Source organism: Microcebus murinus, chromosome X (assembly GCF_040939455.1).
Source record: "Microcebus murinus isolate Inina chromosome X, M.murinus_Inina_mat1.0, whole genome shotgun sequence".
Classification (NCBI taxonomy): Eukaryota; Metazoa; Chordata; class Mammalia; order Primates; family Cheirogaleidae; genus Microcebus; species Microcebus murinus.
In genome coordinates, this window is record NC_134136.1 from 39,759,265 (window position 1) to 39,783,220 (window position 23,956).

Below are 23,956 nucleotides of genomic sequence, written 5' to 3' on the forward strand. Positions count from 1 at the left end.
AACCATTCTAGTGAATAATTAGAGGTAACACTTACGTGGTGCTGTGACATAACATTTTGTGTCAAACAATATAGGACATTTTAGAGAGTACTCACTGGCCCCAATTTTTCTGTGCCCAGGCTACCCATATATATTCAGAATCAAGCTCTTGTAAATGGCAAGGACATTCTTGTAGTTTTTCAGGCCAAAAAATTTTGAGTCATCTAGCAGTAAGGATCCCCAGTTTGTGCCCAAGTGGTCCAGCTTTGCTCTTGGTGTGGGAATACCAGCTTGGTAAAGAGGCAGTGGAGTCGAGTGGTTTGAACTCAAGACTCTCAAACAGAACTTCCTGGGTTTGAAACACAGGTTTGCTACATAGCAGCTATGAAACCTCAAGGAACTTAATTACCTTCTCTGTGCCTTAGTTTCTTCATCTGTGAAATGGGAGTAATACCATACATACATACCTTATTGGATTGTGGCGAAAGTTCAGTTAGTTAAGAAAGCAAAGTGCTTAGAACATAGAAGTGCTCAGAAAATGTTAGCTATTATTATTCATTAGAAAGTAAGCTCCACGAAGGTAGAGATTTTTGTTTGCTTTGTTCACTGCTATATCCCAAGCGCATAGAACAGTACCTTGTGCATAGTAGGTGCTCAGTAAATATTTGTTGAATAAATGAAGCAGATCCTTAATTCCTCTTTCTCTCACATCTCACATTCTATTTTCCAAAAATACCTAGAATGTGGCCGGGTGCAGTAACTCACACCTGTAATCCTAGCTCTCTGGGAGGCTGAGGCGGGGGGGGGGGGGGAGCTGGGGGGGGAGCACTCAAGGTCAAGAGTTCAAAGCCAGCCTGAGCAAGAGCGAGACCCCGTCTCCACTAAAAATAGAAAGAAATTAATCGGCCAACTAAAAATATATAGAAAAAAATTAGCCGAGGATGGCCGCACGTGCCTGTAGTCCCAGCTACTTGGGAGGCTGAGGCAGGAGGATTGCTTGAGCCCAGGAGTTTGAGGTTGCTGTGAGCTAGGCTGACACCACGGCACTCTAGCCCGGGCAACAGAGTGAGACTCTGTCTCAAAAAGAAAACCCCCAAAAAACAACAAAAAAAACCCTGGAATGTGACCAGTCTTTACTGCTACCATCTGGTCAATAGTTTCCATCTCTTTTCACCTGAATTATCACACCAGCCTCGTAAATGGCCTGCCTGCTTCTGATTTTTATACCCTACAACCCAACCACAGTTCCCCTGACCCCCACCAAATTTTTTCTTCAAACAGCACTCAGAGTGATCCTTTTAAAACGTAAGTTAGATCATGCTTTTCCTCTGCTCAAAACCCTCCCATGGCTCCCACTCTCATGAATGGGCAAAATTTTTACCTGTTCTGCTCTTAGCTACCTCTCTGGTCCCATCTTCTATTACTTTCCCCTTTGCTTGTTGTGATCTGGTCACACTGGAACAGTATCAGCATTTTTTTTAACACATCAAACACATACTCCTGCCTCAGGGTCCTTGTACTTGCTGTTCCCTAAGCCAGAAATGCTCCCTTCCCAATATGCCCTTAGTTTATTTCCACACTTCCTTCAGATCTCTACTCAAATATTGCCATTAGAGAGAACATTCCCGATCAACCTACATAAAACAGCATCCCAAGCCCTAGCATTCCCTAACCACCTCACTCTCCTTTACTTTTCTCCACAGCATTTATTACCACCTGACACGTTTGTCATCTGTTTATTACTCATTATCTATCTCACCTCACCAAAATGTCATCTCTACAAGGACAGGAACTTTGGCAGTTTTGTTCACTGCTTTATCCTAAGCACCTAAAACTGTGTCTGGAATATTTTGATTTCTTGGTAATTATTCAAGGAATTAATGAATGAATGGTTTTGAAAAAATAATGTCCCTCACTAGTATCTTCTTGCTACAAGGAACAGCATATTTCTAAGATAATGTCATTCCAGGGCCAGTTATGTTTGGCTTTGATTACTGGAGACTGAAGAAAAAGAATTTTTCCTTGATGCAATCAAGTTGATAGGCAAAATACAGGAAAACAAAGGGCTTGTGAGGGAAATTATTAACAAAATTTTCATCTCCTCATTGGTGGTGAAAATTCAGAGGGACATCAGTTCCTCTATGCTGTGGGTCAGGTCAAACCTTGCCAACTTGGGCTTGTGGGTATTGAGAGTCACCTCTCCATGGTTGCATCAAAAAATCATTCCAAAGAGTCCCTTCCATTATTTTTAGAAAATAACATTTTTTTTTTTCAAAAGGCTCAAATCGTTAACAGTCTTCTGGGAAATTCAGTGTGTGTGTGTGTGTGTGTGTGTGTGTGTGTGTGTGTGTGTGTGTGTGTTTGTGGGGGATAATGGGAGCAAGGGAAAAGACAAATAGGCTTTTTAATGTGATTTAGTATTATTAATTTGTATTTACATGGAGCAAGAATTATGTTTTTAAAAAATACTATCACTATTCTGATTTTTCTTCCTTTTGTGGGGAAACCTTGGATAATAACAATTGAGGACAATTCTTCCTATTTTAAAAAATCTATAACATTCTAACTTTTAAAAAAACTTTATAGTGAGTAAGTAGTAGGAAAATAAAAAAGCCTAAAAGCTATTGGCAAGGTTGTTGGAACTTTGGATTATTTAAGTTTGTGAACCTATAGCACCAAATCAAATGTTTTGATTTGCAGATATTTGCTTGGGGCTGTGGACTTATGCTCCGGAGTGGAGGGGATTTGAAAATTAGAAAGTCTCTGGCTTTCCCACCTGTGTTAAATCCATATAATCAGATGACTCACAATCAGCTTTGTGGGGAGAAAAGCTGTCTGTGTTTACAAAACACAGGTCTCCCAGAACTTGCTGAGTAGTCTTATGGTTTTGCACACACTTTCTAATGATCTGGGAGCAGTGCTAAACTGCCCAAGTAAAATACTGTATTCGGATGGAGACTCCAAGCCTCTTTTGTTCGAGACAAAATCTTAACCTAAGGACTGGGGAGGAGGGGAAAAACAATCACCCAGAACTTGGGTTTAGAGATGAGTATGGGGTAAGCAAGTGAGGGCTGGGTGTAACTCAGCTCAATGCTACATCCTAGAGGCCCAGGAAATGCCCTCAAATGGCGGCCATCCCAATGGTGACACCATAATCCAGATGCAGCCTACCCTCTCCATCTGGCCCAGCTAGACTGTCAGGGTGAGATCGTCTGTGCTGTGTGTCAGCAGTTTCTCCACTGATTGGCACCACTGTCCCCTGAGTCTAGTACCTATGAAGTGTGCTTCTGCTTTTCTCAGCAGCTCTTCTCCCATTGAACATCCGTACATACCTCTGGCTGTTTCTTTTTCTCATTCTTTCTGATTGCCGACTGTGGCATTAAAAAGACAAACAAACAAATCAACTGCAAACCCCTTAGAGCTGAAGCAGCCTGTTGTCTTGATTTTCAGTGCAGAGCTCACTAGAGACTTAAGGCATAAGTGGTTCCACCATATGCAGTACCATGTTCCAAGACTGTTAGACTCTTGACAGGGTGTTTTTCAAATATTCCCAAAATTGGACAGGTACCCTGCATGTCTTGAAAGCCTCAAAAAGTGAATAGATAAACATGCTTTAAACAATCCTTCATTTGTTTTAATGTAATTAGGATTGGGAGCAGGCAATCAATCAGAATGTCTGTGTAGCATTTTGGGATCAGGAAGAAATTGGAAACATAACCATTGCATTCTAAAAAAGCTTGAATGCAAGCAGAATAATTAAAGGGAAGCGCCTTTCTGCTCTATCCAGTTCCCCCCCTCCATCAAAGAGTTTAGTGGGATTCAGTTGCTTTAAGATCTCCAAAAGCAGAGCATGTTAATAGGTGCCCCCTTTCCCTGGGGAATTGAGTAAGACTAGGGGCTACTTATGTGCGGCATTCATTTCAGAAAGAGAGAGAGAGAGAAAGTACCAACTACTGGTCAAGCACTGGGTTAGGCACTAGGTATACAATGGTGAGCATAAACAGATGTGATGCCTGCTTTCTTGGAGCCTTGTGATCTCATGGGCAAGACAGACATTAATCAAATAATTATACAAATGAGTACAAGATTATAAGCCGAGATAAATATTCTGAAGGAAAGGAACACAGTTTTAAGGAAGCATACACTATAATGGAGGATTTGATGAAGGCCTCCATGAAGAAATATTGCTTAAGCTGAGATTTGAGGGGTCAGTAGGAGTTAAGTGACCGATCAAAAAAGAACTGCATGCTATGCAGAAAGAACAGTAGGTCCAAGATGCTGTGGAGGACTACAAACAGGGCCAGGGTGGCTGGAGTGCAGAAAGCAAAGGAGTGATGAGAGATGAGAGATGAGAGATGTTTGACAGGGTGTTTCTCAGTGGGGGTGCCATTGGCTTTGGGATGGGACAGTTAGTTCTTTATAGGGGTGGGGAGAGCTGGTTTGCACATTCTAGGTTGCAGGAAATTTAGTGTCCCTGGTCCCTGCTCGCTAAATGCCAATACTGCCCCCTTGGTATTTATGACAACCAAAAAATCCCTAAATTTCCAAACATCCCCCAGTTAAGAACAATTGACTGCAGGGCCATGTAGGCCATTTAAAGATTTAGGGTTTTGTCCTAAAAGCAAGGGGGAAGCAAAGGGAAACTGTTTAAGCAGAGGAAGAAGATGATCCCATTTATATTCTGAAGAGATCATTCTGGCTACAGTGCAAAAAAGTAGGGTTTCCCCAGAGAGCCTCCCTGTTAAGGTGGTTGTTAAAATGCAAAGGCAATAGAGGTTGGGTGGGGGAAAGGGGTGGAGGGGATAACCAGGCAAGCTCTCACCAGGTATTAATAGTAAAGTTTTAAGGCATTTATAATAGCAACTATTCACTGAGCACTTAATATAGGTCAGGTGAGTAGTATGTGCTTTACATATGCTATTTTATTTTATTCTTTGTAATAACCCTGCGAAGTATGCATGATATCCCTATATTACAGATGAGGAAATGTAGTGTCAGAGAAGCTTAGTGATTTCGCAGTGTTATACAGCAGATCAGTGGTGGATCCAGGAGTCCCTCAGCCCTGTTTGACTCCAGAGTTCATGCTCTTAATTAAGCACAGAGCTGTATCTAACTGTTATATTATCAACAGAGCATCTTAGCAGAGTACAGAGCCCAGAGGGCATGTGAGGAGGGTAGAAAAGTCTGGCTGGGGTACAAGACCTTTGCTGTGGAGCATTTTGAACAGCTTTTAATCAGTAAAAAATCCTGGGTGCCTGGAAATAGGAGGATGGGAATGGGAAGACATTGAAGAGAGATGAAAGGATGCCGAAGATAAACCTGTTCGCCCCTAAAGTTTGCCAAGGGCAGATCCCGCTAGAGTCACTTCTTGTTGGAACCACACTATCAATTTGTAAAAGGCCTTCTGGAAATTCAAGAAGGAGAGAGAAGCTTCTACTGAATCATAAGACAAAGCTGGGCTTGTTTACACTATGCATTCAAAGAAGAACGGTGCTGTTCTGTGCAACTCGACTTTAGTGTGCTCAAGCTGCCCACACACCTGGGCTTCCTCCAGATGTGAGAGTAAACAGCTTCATAGGAGGCATATTTACAGGGCTCTTGTAGTCTGAAATGCAGCATTGAGCATTGTAGGGGATACAAAAATGACTGTAGTATGAGCACATTTTCAATGGCTTATTAGTCTAACAGAGGAGATAGAAATACGACCACGTGTAATCAACAGAGGCGTAAATAGAACATCATGGGAGTTCAGAGCAGAAACGCTCACTTCCACCTGGGGAAGGCAGGTGGGGGTAACGGAAGGCTTTGTAGTGGAAGCAGCATTTGAGCTGGCCTGGCTTTAAAGGGTGAGTAAGATTTTTTCAAGGCAAGTCATTCTCAAAATGTGGTCTTTTGACAAGTAGCATCAGCATCACTTGGGAATTTGTTAGCAATTGCAATCTCAGGTCCACCTTAGTCCTACTGAATCAGAAACTCTGGGGTTGAGCCCAGCAAGCTGTGTTTTAATAAGCCCCCCAGGGGATTCTGATACATACTCATGGTTTGGCTAAGAAGTGGAGACAGCCTAGGTCAAGAAAACAGTGTGAGCAACATTTCAGTGAAATTAATATAGGTGCTGGCTCTGTGGACTGGTAGCACCAGGTGTAGCTGGAGGTTAAGGCAAATGGGTGGGTGTGACAGGCAAATGAATGAATAGGGTCATATTGGGGGGCTCTTGAACTTTCTATTTCAAGTAATAGGTGTCATGGAGGCATTCAAGAAGGAGAGCAACATGCAGAGTAGGAGATTGGTTAAGAGGCTACTTTTCTCATCTAGTCCAGTGGTTCTCTGTCCTGGCTGCGTATTAGAACCACCTGGGGAGCTTGTCAATATTACCGACTCCAGGGCAACTCTCCCCGACATTCAGATTTAACTGGTCTTGAGGGTGGCCCACCATTGGTATGTTTCAGAAGTCTGACAGGTGATTCTAAAGTGCAGGCAACATTGAAGACCCCTGTTCTAAAGAGAAGGATAAAGCACATTTGCAAGTGGATGGGAAGGAACAGGGAGTGATCTTTCTGGGAGCTGTTCTCACCACAGCTGAGTGCTGCAAAGGACCCACGCAGAAAGCCTGAGCTGGGGCTCTTTGCCTTTGTAGAGGGTGAGCCACTTCTCTGGCTACTTTGTAAATGACTTCGGCAGCTCAGGATGAACCTTTAATGCAAAACTGAAGTTGATCTGATATGATAGAGGGACTATCCCAGAGACATTTCATGCAGATGCCTGCGTAAGCTTATCTGAAACCTCTGTGTATCCCCAAGGCCCACCATGGGGTTCACCAGGAGAATGGATAGGCCTTGGCAGGGGGAAGGGGAGGAGCTCAAAGCCTGAATGCTGGTTCCAAGATCTGCTTCCCTCTGAAGCCCCTGTTGGCAAATGTGCTGCTTCCTCACCATGTCTGCCTCTGCATTTTCTGCCTGCCCATCGGACTGCTCCCACGCTAGCAGAGGGTGAGAAGAGGAAGGTGGTGAACACAGCTCCACAGCATGCAGATTAGATCATTTCCAACCAGAGGATGGGGGTTGAGGTGTACATGAGAGGGAAGTAGAGAGACATGGCAGGTCACTGTGAGATTCCTGAAATCAAGCCAGGAATGTGGCCAAGTAGATTGGAATAAAGGCATGGTGAATTCTAGAACCACTTAGCTCTTAAAAATTACAACAAACAACAATATTGTAAATAGCTAATATTTCTTGAGCATTTACTAGGAGTCAGACACTGTGCTTCAAGATTTGTCTCTATTGATCATCTCACTTAATTCTTATACTGACCTTATAAGAAAGGCACTGTTGGTATACTCTTTTTACAGATGAGGAAACTGAGGTTCAGAGAGGTTTAGGAATTTGCCCCAAACCCTACAGCTAGTAAATGTAGAACCAGGACCTGAAATTGGGTCTGTGTGATTCCCAAGTTTGAGCTGTTAAGCATTCTGATGCAGTTGGTTAATGGTAAAATCATCCTCGACTCTGGAATGGGTAGAATTTGTGTGGGATGTGTGCATGATTAGATAGAGGCCAGGCAAGAAGAGGGCCTTTTTTTTTTTTTTAAGACAGAGTCTCGCTTTGTTGCCCAGGCTAGAGTGAGTGCGCGTCAGCCTAGCTCACAGCAACCTCAAACTCCTGGGCTCAAGCAATCCTCCTGCCTCAGCCTCCCGAGTAGCTGGGACTACAGGCATGCACCACCATGCCCGGCTAATTTTTTATATATATATAAGTTGGCCAATTAATTTCTTTCTATTTATAGTAGAGACAGAGTCTCGCTCTTGCTCGGGCTGGTTTTGAACTCCTGACCTCGAGCAATCTGCCCGCCTCGGCCTCCCAGAGTGCTAGGATTACAGGCGTGAGCCACTGCGCCCGGCCAAGAAGAGGGCCTTGAAAGCCAGGCTAAGGGATTTGGGTTTGGTTCTAGGGGCATTGGAGAGCTATTAGATACATTACGGCATTACTATTGGCATCAGCAAACAAACTTTGGCAATAAACATTATGTATAAGATGCGTCCAGATGGAAGAGGCGGGCAGGAGTTGCTATATAATTTGCAGGGCCCAGCGCAAAATGAAAATGCGGGGCCCTGTGTTAAAAATTATTAAGACTTTCTAGATGGTAACAGCAGAGCATTAAACCAAGCGTGAGCACCTGTGAGACTGCTCAGATAGCATGCCTAAGAAGCCAGTCTTGTACATAGGAAGGAAGGCAGTCAAGAAGGTATCTAGTACAGGGAGGTGGGGAGGGGTAGGGGTGTATGTAGCATGGATAAGGTCAGGGACTGGGGTGGTGAGGGGGGGCTAGAAAGAATAGGATGGAAAAGTAGAACCAATAGGGTTTCATGAACGTCCCTCTCTCTTTGACCTCCCGGATTCAGTGACAACTCTGAGATCAAGTCTGAATGACTGAATGGAAGGATTAGAAAGGGGAGCTAATTTGAGAGCAAAATTGATAAATTTGCTTTGGAAACCTACTCAGTCCCACCTGCATACTTGGTGTTTACATGAGTATGAACGTTATTAATTCACACTGGATGCTGTCCCTTCAGTGACTCGGTCTCTTGCTTTGCCATGAAGCTATGTCTTGTTTCCTCCCTGTGTGAAGACAGATTTATTTAGTTTGTTCCAGGGAGCTAGAGGCAGGCCAAGTAAACTCTCTTCCAGTCTGCTTTCTTTGGACTAGAAAGGGAGTTGCTACATGGGCTGGAGTTAGGAGAATATATAGCAATAAATTCTTCCTCCCTCCGTGCCTAAGAGTTTGTGCAGATCCTGAAGATCATTCCATGTACACGGAGGTTGGGCGGCATAACAGATTCATTACCTTGACTTCCAGTATTCCCTATATTATTCTCAGTACTTCCTTGTCCTTGCTGTCCCTAATCTGCTCCTTAGGACACAGAGACACTCTGGGAGCCTTTGAATAGCTCCAGAGCAGACACCCTTACTCTCCATCCAGGTCACTCTGATAAAGGGACAGTCTGGACTCACGGGAATCAGAGAGGTTTCAGTCCCAGTGCAGCCTAGCAGACCAGTGCTAGGGCAGCTCCATGTTAAAGGACCAGAATGGAGGTGTCCACCTATCATAGCATAACCATCTGGACAGTATGGGGTCCTAAGGGGAGACGAATTTCATCAAATAGCCACCCTATGCTGGTACCCTACAAGCAAAGTAGGCCCTCCACTCCATGCAATTAAAACCCATCAAACACATGATCATAGGTTAGTTTCCCTGGTGAGAAGGGCCAGGGTTGGATGTAAGAGAGGAGATAGGTGCCATGGTGGATGATGTGAGTGGCATTGGCTCACCTCCTCCCTGATCCCCAAATTGCTGGGTCCTTGGTCTGCCACAGGCCTCAGAAACTTTTATACGTCCAAATAAGAGACCAAAGATTGAGCCTCATGCAGATTTCATCCTTTTGCATGGACTCAACTGTATTTTAGAAACAGAGAAAGTAGCTTTGGAGACAGACAGAAAATCCCCCATTTGCTACTTACTAGCTGTGTGACCTATGGCCAGTTTTTTAACTTCTTGGAACCTCAGTTTTCTTATGCACAATAAGAGCTAGTTAATAAAGTTACTGTGAAGATTAAATGAGTAAATATATGTCAAATACTTAATAGTAGTGTCTGGCCCGTATCAAATGTTTGATATATGTAAGGTGAATCATAATCTTAATCACAATGAGAGAAGCTGAGTGGTTCGGGTGTGTGGGCTGTGCAACCACCAGCAGCTGGGAGTCTGGCTTGTAAGCTGTCCTAGAGGACCTGCCTATCACTGCCACAGTCAGCAACCCTGGCTTATCCAGACTATAAAAGGGTTTTCTTGTGCCTTTTGATCTGGATGCTTTGCTGTCACCTTGTTTGCTCAGATGCTGCCCCAAGGGGGTGAGCTGGGGGCAGGCTTCACTGAGGAGTGTTTCTTTGCCATAGCCAAGAGCAGGGGGCAATTCTGAGTTTGGACACTGCCCCCCCCCTGGGGGGGGGCTTGTTTGTTAACCAGGGAGCCTCTGTCCCTGCAGAAAAGGACCTTGCTGCTGCCTGTCAGGTTTGACTTGGGGCTAGTTTATGAAGTGAGGTTGGAAGCCAAACTGGGAAGAAGTCAAGCCTGTCTTCAGTGCAATCTTATCTCTCTTTGTGGGGACCTGCCCCTCAGGTCCCCAATATTTTCATGAAATCCCTGGCTACATAGGGATCCTCGTCGTGATCATCCCCAAGCCTTTCTCTCTTAGGCAACTCCGCCAGTCCTAGACCTTTCCTAAATTCTGTTCCAACAACTTGCCTACTGAGGGACCCAACCTCTCAGGACCCTGCGTGGCTTTGAATATGATAACATGCTTTGGGTCTGGGTGTTATGACCAGTGATAACTGCACTACTCCTGCCAAGTTTTGTTCGCAATTCAGTAAGGGCCTCAGATGTCGCAGAAGAGGGAGCAGAATGTGAACTCTGACTCAGCAAGGCCAAGGAGAGGCATTTTAAAGCAGAAGGCTTTCATATTAATACCTGTCCATTCAAGCCCTGGTGAAAGTGGCTTAGACCTCTGCATAAGGCCTTTGGTCTTCCCTCTGCCTCCACCTACCCCTTAGAAAGGCCTTACTTTCAGAGGTGGGATATATTCTAGTAGGTCAGAGAACAAGCTCTGGCATCAGACTGCCTGGTCAAATCCCAGTTCTCCCACTTACCAGCTCTGTGACCTTGGGCAAGTTACTTCATCTTTTTCTGTTTCAGGATCATCATCGGTAAAATGTACATATAGTCATGTGTCGCTTAACAGTGGGGATGTGTTCTGAGAAATGCATTGTTAGGCAATTTCATCATTGTGTGAACACTTCGTAGAGTGTACTTACACAAACCTAGATGGTATACTCCTACTGCACACCTAGGCTGTATGGTACAGCCTATTGCTCCTAGGCTACAAACCTGTACAGCATGTGACTGTACTGAATATTGTAGACAAGTATAACACAACGGTAAGTATTTGTGCATCTAAACATAGAAAAGGTGCAGTAAAAAATACAGTACAAAAGATAAAAAATGGTATATCTGCATAAGGCAGCTCTATTATAATCTTATGGGACCACTGTTGTATATGAGGTCTGTCTTTGACCAAAACACAATTATGCAGCAGATGACTGGACTTCATAGGGTTGTTATGAGGATAATAAGTGAGTATAGTGCCTAGAACAGTGCCTGGCACGTGGTAAGTGTTACATAAATGTTTGTTAAATAAATGTGCAACCAGAGATGTCTGGCAGTGAAACTTCCTGCCTGTGAAAGGGCCAGCCAGAAAGCCACCCACTTCCTCAGGGGAGACAGTGAGCAGTGTCCAGGCTGGAAACTGAGTGGTCTTCATCCCTTACCAGTTCGATAAGAGTAACAGACAGGCTATGTCTAAAAGGCCATGAGGGGGTCAGACCCCGTGTGCATGGTAGACCTGGCTCATCAGCTGGGACACGGCTGTCTTTGGGAAACTTCTACCTGGGATAGTGCCCCAACTTCTCCTTGTATTTAGTAAGCTTTGATCCCCTTGCTTAGTTTTATTGTTTCCAGGGCCAAGGGACCTAAACTGACGGTGCCTGAACAAGTCAGAATGCATCTAATCTGGTGGGTGTGAAACCCAGCAGCCACCCAAGGAAAGTGGAAGTAAGCAGGGCTCTGAGGGATACATGTATATTTTTATAACGAAAAGGTTACAAGGCATCATAATGCCTGTGACGTGGAAAGAGTCATCTGCCTCTTCTCGGCAGAGACTGACTTAATGAAACAGCGTTTTCCCCATTGAAGGCTTGGGAATCTCAAGGAGCAAAGCCTGTTACCCATCTCAACCTCGCTTTAGTGGTGCTGAGCTCCTTTGCTGGGAACAGGGGACCTCCTCAATGGGGGCTTCGGTATGCTAGGGCTTCCACAGTGGGGCCGAGTGTACCACTGACCTCATATCTGTGAGCTGGTGGGGAAGGAAGGGAATGTGGCTGGGAGGATGGCCCAAAGAAAGCTATTTTGAAAAAGTAATTCAGAAAGTGTGGTGACCTGGGTTAGTTAGTCACTCAGCCAAAATGGAGCGAGCATGGGCTGCTGCCTCTAGGGCCACCAATTGCCTCCCTGCGCTGCATATTTTGTGTTACAGTAGTTCTCTCCCATCCACAGAGTTATACATCCCCAAACCCCAGTGAGTGCCTGAAATTTCAGATAGTACCAAATTTTATATATACAGTACTGTGTTTTTTTTTCCTATACATACAGACCTATGATGAAGTTTATAAATTAGGCTTAGTAACAAAAAATAATAAAATAATACAGTAATAACAATATACTATAATAAAAGTTATGTAAAAGCGGTCTCTCTCTCTCTCTCTCTCTGAATCTTATTATACTGTGCTCACATATTTTCAGACCTCAGCTGGCCACAAGTAACTGAAACTGCAAAAAGTGAAAGCATGGATAAGGTGGGGGTAGGGAGGACAACTGTATATCCAGGTTAGCACTTGGTTAATCATCTGGGGATTGCTATTGTTTTTCTTCGCATCAATCATTTTCTTGACAGGATCAGTCTTCTTTTTTTTTTTTAAACAACATATTATTTTATTTATTTATTTTTATTTATTTATTTAGAGACAGAGTCTTGCTTTGTTGCCCAGGCTAGAGTGCCATGGCGTCAGCCTAGCTCACAGCAACCTCAAACTCCTGGGCTCAAGCAATCCTGCTGCCTCAGCCTCCCAAGTAGCTGGGACTACAGGCAGGCGCCACCGTGCCCGGCTAATTTTTTCTGTATATATTAGTTGGCCAATTAATTTCTTTCTATTTATAGTGGAGACGGAGTCTCGCTCTTGCTCAGGCTGGTTTCGAACTCCTGACCTCGAGCAATCCGCTTGCTTTGGCCTCCCAGAGTGCTAGGATTACAGATGTGAGCCACCGCGCCCGGCCAGGATCAGTCTTTATGTGAAATGAGGCACATGTCTTAGGTTGAACCATATAAGATTGGTGAGTTTGTTGGTAAAATAGTCAAACGTTGCAATTCTGTGTGATTCTACCTACTATTTCAGTATGTAGCAAGTACTTGTTAAGCCTTTTTCTGTTTAAGTTGCAGGCAACCAGGATCTTACAATTCCCTTTCCTTTGACATGCAAAGGCAATTCAGGATAATAATACCATCTTTTATTGATGGAGCACTTAAGATTATATGTTTGGGGAGCTGTCCATACTGGGCCCTTTACATGGTCCATTGTTCTAGTTAATGCTCAGCACAGCCGTATGAAACAGTTATTATTTCCTCTTCCCAGACGAGTCTGTGGCTGAGAGATGCTAAATGGCATGTCTAAGTTCCCACAGCTACTGTGGAACGGGGATTTGAACCCAGGTCTCTTTCCATCACCCTACCTCTTTTCACTATTTGCATTTCTTCCTGCCAACTGTGTTTAGGGTTTTCCTTGACCCTTTGCTATACTTTTCACTTTCTAATGTTTAAGGGTTATTGAGGGGTTCTCCGAGCTCTGTGATCCCAATGAGCAAAAGAAGCTTGTCCCATTTGTTGTGTATAATGTTTCCAAACAGATTCCTACCATGAAGAAAGACTCCTGTGTACGTCTCAGACAATGGAAAGCTGTAACTATTGAGTTATATAACAGTGTTTAATCAAGTGGTTGCTTGTCACATATTAATGATTAAACCACTTCCTATACTATTAGTAGTAGTTATTTTCCAGGTGTTGGAAATTGATCATATATAGAGAGTATGGTCTGTGGCATCAGTGGATTTTGTGTTCATATGGCCCTACTTTATAGGAATTGTCTTGGTCACTAAACTCTCTCAGTGTCACAGTATAGATTTCACAACAAAACAATTTAGAAGTCAGCAGAACCCTTAGCGATCACGTAATCATAATCTCTCCCTCATTTTATAGGTGAGAAAGCTGAGGCTGAAGTGGGAAGTGACTTGTTCAAGGTCAGAAGGCTAGTTCAAAGGTAGAGCCAGCACCCAAACTCAGATATGTCTGACTTCTGCTCCCTTCAATATACCCTGCTTCCTCCAGCACTATTCTTATTTTATCGGTACTCAGATACCGAGTATTTATTGAATACCTGCTGCATGCCAGATTTTGACTCAGAGATGCTACATGACCTTCCTACGGTCTCTCTACAAGCACGGGGCATGGTTTGGAGGCCTATTCTCTAGTGTTTCCTACCAACCATGTTGCCGATCCTCACTGCAGCCCTGCCTTTCTCAGTGTTTTCCAGTACAATTTGGAGGAGGGTGTAGTTGGGGCCTAGATAGTCATGCTCTTTGGTGAATACTTACTGATGTGAAAAAGGGAAAAACTGACTCCTCTTTTGAGGATCAATTGAATGAACTCACTAGAGCTGTGGTTCTCAAACTTGAGCATGCATCAGGGTTACCTGGAGGAATGTTAAAACAGATCGCAGGGCTCCGTCTTTGGAGTTTCTCATTCAGTAGGAATGGGGTGGAGCCCGACAATTTGCATTTCTAACAAGTTCCCAAGTGCTGCTGGTGCTGCTGGTCCATGGACCACACATTGAGAACCACCATTGTAGTCTATAAAATGGGTATGATAATACTTGACCTCATTCCTCCCTACGGTTGCCAGAGCCACCTCAAAGTTTTTGAGGAGAATAGTTTCAGAGATGGCACGTCAGTTTTCTCCATCATTTTGAATGTGCAGAAATAGCTTCCATATCATATCTGCCATTATGCTTTTTTATAGCATTCTAGAAGAAAATCAGAAGAAATATTAGATCATTTAGTCCAGCTTCCTGCATTTACACTGGGATGTACCTAACCCATTTTAAATATATGCTTGACTCTTCCCTCCTTTTTGTTCATTTACCCCTTCGGTGATAATGATGAGAACCTTCTCTGTGTGTGTGCATGTGAACTAATCATCTCCTTATCCTAACTCCTCCCCTTGGATGCTCTAAGGGATTGCTCCCAGCAAATCTATCTGCACAGGGATGTGTGGGCATAGTTCCTAGCATAGTGCTTCGTGCATAGCAGGCACTTGATGCATGTTAGCTCCCTTTCCTTTCCCTTCTCAAACTGGTAATATCTCCTGATTACTCATGAGTCATCCTAACATTCCCCTCATCCCAAATGGGGCCTGTACCAGGAGAGAACAAAAAAAGTAAAGGCCTTCAGATGACATACTGATATTTTTGAAGATAATGGTTCTCAGCCCTGGTAGTACATTAGAATCACCTGGGTAGCTTTTAAAAACTAATGCCTAGACCCCATGTCAGACCAACTGAGTCAGAATCTCTGGGGGTAGGTAGGGCCCAGGCATCAGTATTTTTAGCACTCTCTAGGTGATTCTAATGTGCATCCAAGGTTGAGAACCACTGTTAGAAACAAAGCCACTTTTCCTTTACCTTCTTGCCTTTTAACCAAAGTTTCTCTAAGTCTGGGCTTTAGAAGGGATTCAATAAGGCAGTGGTTCTGAAGCTTTAGAATGCATCAGAGTCACCTCAATCATTAAGGTTTTCCCACCCCTAGAATTTCTGTTTCAGTATGACTGGGGTGGGGCCCAAGAATCTGGATTTCTAATAAGTTCCCAAGTGGTGTGGATGCTGCTGGTTCAAGGACTGCACTTTGTACACCACTGTTGTAAGGGAAGGGGCACACTTTTCTTCATCCACTACCCTTTAAAAGACAGTTGTGATGGGTGATCTTTTAACCCCAATCTCCATAACAATTTCCAAGCACTATAAGGGTGTGCGCACACGCAGCTGTGTTGGGGAGCCCTGTTTTAAAGTTACCAAGTTTCCATTTGCAAAGACAAGTGAAAGACAAATGGAGTGCATTAGGAGAACTAAACAAATGTTCTCCTGGGTAATAGGAGGAAGCCAGCAGCTGAGGAAAGAGTTAAATAATTTGGTTGTTTATCCTGATTCAGTCTCTGTAGGGCTTGGGCATCTTTGCCTTCATCTCCACCTGCCATGGTTAGAAGTGTCTTCTACGATTTAAAGAGGTTTATTGTTAAAGCACAAGGGCAAATTAGAGATCACAGGCCCCAAGAAAACAGAACAAAACAAATCAAAGCCATCCCTAATCCAGGCCAGCAGACGAGGAAGAAGAATGTTTTGGGTTGTTTCTGAATATCACAGTCAGCTTTGGGTAACACTGCCCAGTGCTTGCAAGCTTAATTATTCTCCACAAAGATGGGGGTGGGGAACAGCTAGACAGGGATGATGAGATAGGGAGGAAATTGGTTAGTCATTCTGTTTGCTCAGAATGACTGGCAGTGCAGCTCCTCCATTTGCCATCCATTTCCTCTTCTCTAGCAGATCAAAGGCAAGAACAGAGGCGATAAATGAGCCCAGCAGCCCTGAGATACCAATTACTTTACAAGTCTGCAGAGAAGCATCTCTGGGAAGTTGGAGTGTGTGTGTGTGTGTGTGTGTGTGTGTGTGTGTGTGTGTGTGTGTGTGTGTGAGAGAGAGAGAGAGAGAGAGAGAGAGAGAGAGAGAGAGAGAGAGAGAGAGAGAGAGGAAGAAACAGGTCCAACAATACCAACTTTAATAGTTATTCAGTCTTTCTTTCCTATGTTCATCTTGTATAGTCCAGGGTAAGGATGAGTTGCCATAAACTCTGGCCCAGCTAGGGGTACTCAGAAAGCTGGCAGGTCAGTCCTGATACCCTTTTTCTTCCTGGCCTCACATACTGGTATCTTAGATCATCTTTTCAGTTCCCCTCCCTCAGAATGACCACCAACTTACCTTCTTGAAAGCTTTGTTGAACCTAACTATGCATTTCTCAGGGTTTTAGCTTTTGCTATGTGTGTGTAAAGGGAGGTGAAAATGCAGTATAGCTTAATGGGAACTATCCAAATTCAGACTCCTTGGGTTTGAAGCCCAGCCTCACCTCCTATTTGCTGCATTATCTTCAACAAATCACTTCACCAATCGAAACCTCAGTTTTTGTCTGTAAACAGAGGATAACGAAAGAGCCTAGTATGAAGGGCTGCTGTGAGGGTTAAAAGAGATAATCCATTGAAAGCACTTAGCTTGGCACATTGTAAGTACTTAATAAATGGCAGTCCCCATTAAGCTATACTTATATCATTACCATTACTTTTACAGAGAAAGAGAGAGACTTCTGGAGCAGGAAGAAAAGCCCAGAGTGGTGACAATATAAACTAAATGTCTGAGGCACTACAAAATGACTATTTGGGGCCTCAATGATAGCATTTTCCTTGGGTTATGGCCACTAACAACATGGCAGAATTAAGCCTAGTGTTCACAGAGTCTGATGTGTAATGTATTCTTGGGAGGAGGGCTTTAGAGAGTAAAATTTCCAAGCAAAGGAAGGACTGGGCAGAATTTGCTTATGAGGGACCTAAAGTAGAAAGAAGCAGAGCTGACAGTGGATCAGCAGGCATTGGACCTTTCTTCTCCCTTCCCCATCCACACCCCAGCAGTGGCTGCAATACTTGCAGTTCTCTGCAAGTGCTCTGCTTTCTTTCCTCTGGCCTTTGAGCATGAGTATGCTCTTGTACCTTCTTGTACCAGCAGTTCTTTGCTTATGCTATTTCCTCATTCTGGAACACTCTTGTACCCACCATTCACCCAGTTAACACTTATTAAACCTTCGTTGTTTTCCCAATTCCCAGTCTGAGTCAATGCCTTACCTTCATGTTCTCATAGCCCTCAGTAATCACCATAGCATAAGTATAATAGCCATTAGCCACATATGGCTACTGAACATTTGAAATGTGGCTAGGATGAAATGACATGCACTGTAAATGTAAAACGCAGATCAGATTTTGAAGACTAGTACCCCCCCCACCCCACCCCCCAAATGATATAGAATATCTCATTAATAATCCTATATATTGATTACATGTTAAAATGATATTTGGGATACATTAGGTTAAATAAAATATATTGAAATAATTTCCCCTGTTTTATTTACTTTTTAAAAGGTAAGTACTAGAAAATTTAAAATTACAAATGTGGCTTGCACTCACTCCCCACTGGACACGTTGCACTAGACTGTCAGCTTCATGAGGGCAGAAATCTTGTCTGTCTTGAACAGAAGTGGCCAAAGAACCTATGAATGGGGCTCTGAATTAAGGAAATGCTGGCACTGGAAGGCATGTTAAAGATCATAAAAAATAATCCTTCCATTTTTCAGATGAGTAAATAGAGGCCTAGACAGTGGAAGCCTTCTGAGAGTGGTCATAGCAGCCACGTCAAGTTTCTTCTGTAGAATCTACTGATTGTTGGAAGGGCTGGCAGATGTAGCATTTGAAATTTGGTGAGTTTAAAATCTCTCATCAAACTTATTTTCTCATCTTTGCCATGACTACCTGCATTATGAAATAACTTATAGTCTAAAAATACTTTTATTCTTTGAGTTTTAGAAAAGAAACATACTTTGTATGTAACATTGGATACAACCTCTCATTTTTATCTAACAGTGAATATGCTGGTTCTTAAATCATGAATTTTGCTGAATTTCTCATTTTTCAGATGTATATTTTTTAAACCAATTGTTTAAGAGGTGAGGAACTTGGGCAAAGATGTGGCTCTCTTTCTCATTCAGCACATATAGTGATAGAATTATTTGAGACCAGACTTTTAAGGACAGACACTTAGAGGTTCTGGGTCAATGAGGGCCAGGATTCTTGAAAGCTTAGGAAATAACCTTTGATCTTTAAAGTCCTTTGATAAGACCCCCAAAAAGGATTTGATGAAGGAACACAAAAGGAAATGCAATACACTGAGGTCTCAAAGGAACATTACCTGAATGACATCCTTAGCTTAAATTTAAAAAACACACACAGCTTGTTCCTCCAGTGCTGACAGTATATTATCAGTGTGATGAGATGAGCAAGTATTATTTTTACAGAGGCAGAAAAAATAAAAATGGAATCTCTGGGGCCTGCTGGCAATGATCATATTGGACTTTCAGTGACTTAATTTAAAGGTACAGCTGCCTCATATGTGTCTTACCTTTACAGCTGGGGCCTGACTCAGATCCCTGTCGAATCAGCTTAAGTTATTTATTGAAAATCTTTTTTTTTTTTTCCATTGTTCATATTTCCAGGGGTTCAGGCACTGAGGATGATTTTTCTACTACAAAACAATCAATAACCTTACTGCAGCTCACTTTTCCCACTCACAACAGCAGTCAATTTCCAACTCTTCTGGGGATGTTTACCTAGTTGCCTGATATTTCAGGCTACTTGATGACTTCTATTTGCTGCTGGCCTTTCGAGTCTTTATCTTCCTCATTGCCACCTCCACCACACGGTCACAAGACAGTGGAGAAAACTGGCGGAAAATCAGTTTACTTTCTTGTTGTTAGATGCTGTGAGGAAAGGTCCGGTGTCAGCTGGGGTAGAAACAAACAATTGATTCTGCTGGCCCATGAAGAATTATCTGTCATCTATCCCTTTTTCTTTTCTTCCTGTCTGCCCCATCCTTACATACAATTGAGAACTGACTTGGTGGTCCAGGAAACCCTCTGGATTTGCAATATCGAATGATGTTCACTATGTCAACCCACACAGTAAATGTGGTAGGTAGGTAAAAAAAAAAAAAAAAAAAAGAAAAAGAAAAAGAAAAGAAAACACATAAAATCAGAACACAGAAAAGCCTCCAGATGATCAGTATAAGTGCTTCTATCTAACTTCTATAGTTGAGTCAAAACTGAAGGTTTTTTCTCTACCAGCCAACAGTACAATAGAATATTTATAAATTTAACCATTTATACAGATGTCTGGTACTGCCCCTCTGTTCTTGCATTAATCTCCAATGAGAAACTGCCCAGACTTCAGATTTCCCAATCCTAAACTGAGTAAGGATAGAAGTTCATACTCTCAGCCAACACACTACTTATGATCCTTTCGCTACCACCACCACCGCCACCACCCTGTTCCCTCTTGGTGTTCCCATGCAAAGGTGGAATCTAAAAGGAAGAGTAGCCGCTGAACAAGCAGGGAGTTGACTATACCTGCTCCAAAGATGAAGGCTTGTTTGCTATGCTGGCAGGTGTGTTTTATGTATTTTCGGGGATCAATAGGGAAAAAGAGCCTCCCATAAGGACACTAGAAAAGAACTCCTATTCTCTATCAAAAATCACAGAAGATTGGGATAAATAGAAATTAGAGTGTTACTTCAAACATTATTCTTATAGTATAAATACAGTATCTTCTCTGACACTAGGAGGCAAGGGTCATAGAGTTAAAAGAATGATTTCCATATTCTAATGGACTGTGTACTAGTTTATTGACCTTGGGTAAGTCATTGACACATCTTGCTGAGAAACCCAAAGCCTAGGAAGGTTAAGAATATCAGTTCCCCATCTCTTACAGAGTTGGTGTGAGGAATAAATGAATAATAATGTGATTGTGTCTAGCCAAGTAACTGGTACTTTATGAGTATTCAGTAAATGTCTGTAGTTTCTGAATGGGGACCCTAAAATGTCTGGCTTCATCAGGCCAAGGAGCTTGGCAGTCACACCTGGTTATACATTTTGGAGTAGATAAAAAGTTAAAAAGATTGGTGGGTAAGGAAGATACTGTATTTATACTATAAGAAGAATGTTCTAAGTCACACTCAGATTTCTATTTATCCAGATCATCTGTGATTTTTGATGGAGAATAGAAGTGCTTTTCTAGGACCCAGTCCATAAAATCATTAAAGTACAGGCAGAGAGGAAAGAACTTCTGGTTGAAAGGAAAAGCTGATTCTTCATGTGTATACCAAAATATGTCAAAATATAAATTCTCATGTCCTCCAAATAGTACATTAGAAAGTTAACAAGAACACAAGCTTCATGAGAGAGGGAAGTTGTATACAAATTTTTCACTGCTATATCTCCAGTGCCAAGAACAAAGCCTGACACATAGTAGGAGCTCAATATATATGTTGAGTGGATGAATGAGTACTCACATTTATCATTCCAGATAGGACATCATAACTAATACCTATATATTGCTTTGTAGTATAATTTTCATGAAATAGGATTATGGAATCTAGAAAAGGCATGGCTGTGAGAGGAAGGGAAGTTTATGGTAGTTTCAAAATTACAATCACAAAAGAAAATAACATCGGTAAGGCCTTTCATCTTGCCTCAAGTTCAGCAAAAGAAAAAAATATGTTAATCATCAAAGGATTTACTATAAATAATGTTTTATAGGGATAAGCTTAACTGCCGTGGATTTTACTGATAGCAAAACTAATTTTTTCTACCTTTTTATTGTTATTGTAACATTTATGTAGTCTGATTCCAATACAGTGAAGCCCTCTATTAAACCCATTCTTAGGGATTGTGGAAAAATTTCTGCAAACAGGACTTAGTTACTTTAAAGTTCTTTTCTGTCTCCTTTCTTCTTGGCCTTCTCTTTGTAGTTCTACCACCTGCCCCTGAAATCTGTTTCCAACCTTCAGCCTCTTGTGGGTTTCTCATAGTCCTTGGCAGATCCTTCTGACAAAGATCTGATTCTGTGACTTACAGCCACGTTGGTCCTGAACTGGCCAGATCCTGGCAAGCAGGTCTCAGACTCCTGTGAAAAATCTAAAAGGCTTCCTGTCAGAGACAGAAGTTGTCTGATTTATAAGTCTTCTTGTCCCTGGAGTCTTGTGTCAGTATCTACCATTCTGAATCTTTCCCTGGATGTGGCCTGCCATCCAGCTTCTAGAGTCTTTCACTGATCATTTGCCTGGATCTGATCTCTTATTTTATTATAATCTGTAGTTTCCATGAACTACCTGTATCTGGATTCTTCCTGACACATTCCTATATTCTGGTTCTACAATCTGCCTTCATTTACAGCTATACTTCAACATTTTCTGTGGTTCATGGCTCCCTTGCTGGATATCCTCATACCCTTGCTGCTTCTAACCCTGCCCAAGCTCCAGCAGAGGGGAAAATGCAAGGTGGGACCAGTCCAAATAAACGAAAATTTGCAATGGGAGTGAAGGCTGTTCCAACCAGCAATTTTATGCCCTTTCTCCATTTATAGATTTATGGCAATGGTGTTCTCAATCTCTAGAACTTTCTTCTATAGATAGGAATTCTGGTCTTGGAAGCTTTATCAAGGTCTAGACCATCTTAAAAATGAACTGGAGACCTTTATCCTAAGTGAAGTATCTTAGGAATGGAAAAATAAATACCATATATTTTCACTTATAAGTGAGAACTAATTGATGGGTATATATAGTCATACAAAGGGTATTGGAAACTAAGAAGGTGGGATGGTGGGAGAGGTGTGAGGGATCAAAAATTACCTATTGCGTACAATGTACACAATTCAGATGATGGGTATCCTAAGAGCCCTGACTTCACCATTATACAATTCATCTATATAACAAAAACAGTTGTACCCCATAAATCTATTGAAACAAACAAACAAACAAATACAAACCCTGCCTTCTTAGAGATGCATGTCTATCTCTGAGTGGAAGGAGATAGGACTAATAATTCCCTAAGTCCTATCTCTCTTGACAAGGAGAAGACCTTCCCCCATCCTTTCCGTGATGATTAATTTTATCTGTCAACTTGACTGGGCCATGAAGTTCCCAGATATTTGGGCAAACATTATTCTGGTTGGGTCTGTGAGGGTGTTTTGGATTCGATTAACATTTGAACTGACTGTGTAAGGCAGATTGCTGTCTCTAATGAGAGTGGCTCTCATCCAATCAGTTGAAGGCCTGACTAAAATAAAAGGCTGATTCTCCTGCAAACACAAGGGGATTCCTCCTGCCTGACTACCTGAGCTGGGACATCATCAGTCTTTTCCTGCCTTCATATTCAAACTGAAACATTGGCTCTTCTTGAATCTCAAGACTGTGGCTTTTGAACTGGAACTTGCCCATCAGCTCTCCTGATTCTCAGGCTTTCAGACTTAGAATGGAACTATACCATCAGCTCTCCTGGGTCTCTAGCTTGTAGGTCTTCAGACTTATCAGCCTCCATAATTATGTGAGTTAATTTCTTATAATAATTATCTCTGGAGAACCTTGACTAATAAAACTTCCTTCCATGGTGAAGCCTGGCTGCTCCATGAAGAGCAGGAGAAAAGATGAAAGAAAGTCTCAAGTGGTCTTATTAGACTTGAGAAAATATTTCACATTAGGGTGATTTTGGAGAAAGGAAGCTTTGTTAAGAATTGAGAGATCAAAGTTGTAATATTGACTCAGTAATTTACTGTGGCATGACTTTGGGTAAGTCACCTCCCCTATATTACTCCTATTATATATAGACAGAAATTGTTGTAATGGACCTGTCATTCTACACCTATGTCATATGTATGCTAAAATAAAAGTAAAGCAACTCAACATTACTATTAGGCAATAATATCAACTTGCAACATTTATTTTCTTTTAGCCAAAAATCATTTATTATAGTCTTCCCTGACATGATTCATTCCAAAAGCAACATGAATCCCTTGATTTCTTTGGTTTCTTTTAAATAGAAATAGGAGTACAATGCCTTCTGGGAAGAATGGTCTTTGTGTTTATGACAGACAGTTCAACAGAATTATATGCAGGGAATGGGTACCCAGATAATATGAGAAAACTCTAGCCACAGATAATAAAAAAAACCCCTATGGTTACCTAATTATGTCATTAGGTATATGCAATAAAATTTGGTATTTTATCTCCAAACTTGACATTGGAGAGAAACACAAAAATTAGCTGATTATGCCAATTATTGAAACTGCAGCTTATTAGGGCCCATAATGAAGATGATTTAATAGAATCCTCCAGTACAGGCACCATTCTGAAGGGATCAGTAGGAACAGATTTTGCTAGAATGGAAATCAAAATGTTTGGTGAGCAGGAAACATAGCTAACCAGTATCATGTCATAAATTTGTTTAATACAGTTGCTGCCTCACCATTCATTTTTTGTCCTGATATAAGTTACTTATAACCTAGTCATGCACCATCACATTTGGCCTAGTTAATACTTTGCCTCCCTGTATGGCTGTTTGCAATATT